The sequence below is a fragment of the Stegastes partitus genome, unplaced genomic scaffold (assembly GCF_000690725.1).
Source record: "Stegastes partitus isolate 25-593 unplaced genomic scaffold, Stegastes_partitus-1.0.2 Scaffold207, whole genome shotgun sequence".
In the NCBI taxonomy this organism is placed as follows: domain Eukaryota; kingdom Metazoa; phylum Chordata; class Actinopteri; family Pomacentridae; genus Stegastes; species Stegastes partitus.
The window spans coordinates 684,422-688,949 of record NW_007577938.1 but is presented as its reverse complement, the minus strand read 5'-3'; positions in this window follow the sequence as shown (position 1 = coordinate 688,949).

Below are 4,528 nucleotides of genomic sequence, written 5' to 3'. Positions count from 1 at the left end.
TCATTAAAACTGAGATCGGGAAACAAGCTTTTAAATATTATGCACCCAAGTATTGGAACAAAACTCAAAACCTGTTGCGATTAGATAGTCGAATCCCATTTGACAGGTTTAAGGCCCTGGTGTCCCACATGGAGCAGTACGAGTGTACTTGTTTTTTTTTGTTTTTTTTAAACTTGTACGCTTTTTCTAATGTATGATTGTTCATTCTGTATGTGTAGAGTGTTTTATTTTGATTGTCTGTGGCGTTTATTCTGGATGTGAGAATCTGTGTAAATATCTATTCTTTGTATTTTATTCTGTATTTATTCTGTACTTAAGTAACAGCTGAAAAATGTGTTTTTTTTGCTTACTGTCATGCTTACAGTGCATCTACTCTCATTGGGGCTTTTCCCTGTATAAATAAAAGCTAATAAATATACTACAGTTATTGTACATATGAATGTAATCTTAAATTATGGTTGTGGTGGTCCTCTTTGAATTATTTTTTAAAAAATCGTCTTTGAGTTATTTTACTTTTGCAGATTTTTTTTTGACCTCATCACACAAAGTGTCAAACCAAAGTTAACTTTATTAGTTCCACCAGGTTACTGTAGGAGGCGCTAAGCAGCCAATCTAAATGTCTACGAAGCAAAGTCTGCAACCACCAAAATAAACACAAGAAGAAGAAGAATATAAAGCGTGCAGCTGAAACCTAGCAGAGGTAACCATACATATCATTAGTGATGGGAAGTTTGACTCTTTTCAAAGAGCCGGCTCTTGTAGCACGGCTCCCAAAGAAGAGCCGGCTCTTTCAACTCCCAAATGGTTCTTCATTTATTATCATGTGTAGCTTCATATTTTAGCCAAACTTGGTAAATATGAATGCTTTGTGTGTCGATAAGCCCTTTTGAATTTAGTATTTTTATGAGAAGCCTTATAATGGCCTAATTTTGTGTATGTTTATCTTACAAAAGCAGGCATTCTTACTTTGTTTAATGTTTGAATCAAACTTTTAATCTTAATTTAACATGAAAACAAACGAACAAAACACTGCAAGCAAACCCACAAAACAGAACCAGAACAGAAACAGAACAAAACTCAGTTCAAACACCAAACAGCATGTCCTCAGTGCAGGTTTGCATTCAAAAGAATTAAATGTCTAAGCTCTGCTGGGCTGATGCGGTTTCTCTTCTCGGTTATTATCTGCCCGCTTTTTGAGAAGACTCTCTCAGAGGGAACAGATGTTGTCTCCCCTCCATCACCTTCACCAGGTGGGGAAGACTGAGGCCTTGACCTGCCACCAGCTCAGTGGCTCTTCTGCTCTTTGGATGAGGGGCTCCTCAAGATAACATCACATCTCCATTATAACATCAGCTGTGGCCCTAAATCCTCACATGTGATTGGCCACAAGGCCGCCATGCTGCCGATCAAAACAAAGTTCTGCCGTGAGCTGAGCTGAGCCACTGAGCAGCAAAGAAAAAAAAACAAAAGTCGGGAGCCGGCTCTCACTCGATGGGAGTTGACTTTGAGCTCTTAGAGCCCATGCTTTTGCACATGACACATGACTAATATCTATGGAGGTAACTAGCTGGAGATATTGTGCTTTAATTTCATTCTTCTCCAAATAACAGTTGGTTCACTCGTCTTCACCTTCACAACACCATTTGTTCAGCACTTTGTAAAACACTTTGTGATGCTTTTATGCATTAAAAGTGCTGTATAAATAAAATATGGTTTGATTAAGTTTAGATAGAATCGTTGCTGCCTATTGATGATGTTGTTTGATTTGTGTGAGTCGTTTTGTGAGCAGTGTCTGCTCTGACAGACTGGAGACGTTTCTGTTGTAAGAGCGAATGTTTCCATCCATTAATTCAGACTGACAAGTTTTTATCATCTCTGCTAAGGAGGTTGTTTTAGCCAGCGTTTATCTGTTTGTTTGTTTGTTTGTTAGCAAGATAACTTGAAAAGTTATGAACGGATTTTCAGGAAATGTTCAGGAAATGGGATTTCTCTGNCCCCTCGTTTTATCCCTCTACAACAAATCTTCTTGTCAAGAGCAGCTGGTCTATAAGCTCACCAATGCATTGTGAAATTGTATTTTTGCTTAATTATCACCTATTATTATAGCTCAACTGGCACTCTCGGTATACAATCAAAGGACCAAAGTCGGATCACTTGACGTTTTAAAACCTTCAAAACACACAACAGCTGAACACTGAGCGCTGTTTTTTCCACCATGATGAAAGGTTTTGACATGTTTCATTTGGTAATCTACAGTACGAGTTAACTGGAGTCATTAACAGGCCTTGTTTTATGTTCCACAAAACACTAGACAAATACTGTTTCTAATTTGCATATTTTCTGTGTAAAATCCTTCATCTTTCTCTCCTCACTTTTTTCTCTTTGCTGATTTTTAACAGTGACTCTGGTAACACCGCTCAGGTGGCTGTAACACTCAGTAAAGGTTTAGGAGCACATGATAGTCAGAATGGATGAATACAAACGCTGTGTCTCACAAAGTGTAACTGTCAGATGGTTCTGTCTGTTGATATTATTTTTCTATATTCTATTTTATATATTTTATTCTATTTTTTATTTTTATTATTTACATTTAATTTGTAATCATTATTATTTCTGTTTTTCTTTAACTTATTGCTGTACATAATTTGCTGCTTACATTTCGGACTCCTGTATGGACAGTACTGCCTTAATAGCTCCGCATAAACACTCATTCTGTTACTGGCAGCAGGCCTGCTACTGCACATCATCTGCTGCTTTCACCCACCCACTTTTTTGTGTGTTGTTTTGTGTGTTGTTTTCTTTCTCTTTCTCATTTTTAATGGGTCACTCTCTGCCCACCTAATTGCCCCTCTGGGATAAATAAAGTTTTTTTCCTGATTCTGATCTTTACTTGGAGTCCATTTAGGAACTGAAAATGTGACGTGAAGTTACAGAGCAAACACCTGCTCAAATCTGACACCATGAACGCTGACCATTCTTTACATATAAAATACAAACAAGTAAATACATACAAATGAATTTGATGGTTATAGTTATAATAGAAAAGATATTTAAATATCAATTGTCTAGGATCTAATGTAATATGCAATGATATGATATTCTTTTTCTTTCTTTCTTCTTTTTTTAGCTGAATGTAGGTAGCTTAAGGCTGCATGTTTAAATTTTAGACAGTTATAAAACTATAAATCTCTGAGCAGCGTTTGATGGCAGTGGGGAGGGGAAAACCTTTTAACAGGGAGAAAACCTCCAACAGTAACAGGCTCAGAGTGTACGGCCGTCTGCCTTGGCCGGTGAGGTCCTGGTTATACTTACCTTGGTCTCCTTACAGATGAATGTTTTCTAAAAGCGGTGACTGGCGAGGATTTTGCCGTGTACCCTAAAACTGTAGATGCAGGTGTGATGAGCATTTCCCCAGTTGTTTTCAACCTGCAGCCTCATGTAGTTGAAAATGCTGTCGTCGGGATTCTGGAGAGAGAAATATTAATCATGAGAAGAGATGGGAGGACGGGAACTGTAATATATCATTCTGATGCACCTGGACTCTGTGTATGTTTTGCATCTATTTTGAAGACAGTTTGCAGTTTTTTAGACTTTTCTTGTCCAGTGCGGATATTTTGCATTGATTTTTGTCACAAAACTTTAGAATGTGGAAAAATTAAACAATCAAACAATACACGTTAATAAAAAAAGTGTCACTTTGATCATACGTACGTTCAGTTTTAGGGTCTGGAACGCTGCGCCGTCCTGATCATATGTCAGCGTTCCTAAAAAGGTGCCTTCATCACTCTCGGTGTTCACTGCCTGAAAATGAAAAGACAAAGGGGATGAGTCGAACAAGTCATTGTGAACTGTGGAAATCATAATAACAGATGTTTGTACTTACTTGACTTACGTGTGACTTACATAGACAGAAAACTCCCTTGGTGCACTTCCAATGCTTCCGTTAGGGGACTGTCCTTTACTTATGTGACCTTATGTGTCACATGAGTGATGGCAACAGGATGGGACAGGGAGATGAATAGATGTCCACGGTCGCCCAAGAAACACCAACATTCACCAGGACACAGTGCTGAATGTCCCTGAGGGGAGAAGAGGAAATATTTTAGCCTCCACAGTTGAAAAACAGTTTTTATGTCCATGTTGTTTCATATTTAACAACAGAAGACGTCCATCCATCCATCCATCCATCCATCCATCCATCCATCCATCCATCCATCTTCTTCCGCTTATCCGGAGTCGGGTCGTGGAGGCAGCAGCCTTAGCAAAGCCGCCCAGACTTCCAGAATCCGCACACACCTCCTCCAGCTCTTCTAGGGGGACCCCCAGGCCTAGGCCAGTCGAGAGACATAATCTCTCCAGCGTGTCCTGGGTCTTCCCTGAGGCCTCCTCCTGGTGGGACCTCCCCAGGGAGGCGTCCAGGAGGCATCCGGAAAAGATGCCCGAGCCACCTCAACTGGCTCCTTTCGATGTGGAGGAGACGTTAAAAATGAAATGACAACATTAAATGAGTGTGTGTGTGTGTGTGTGT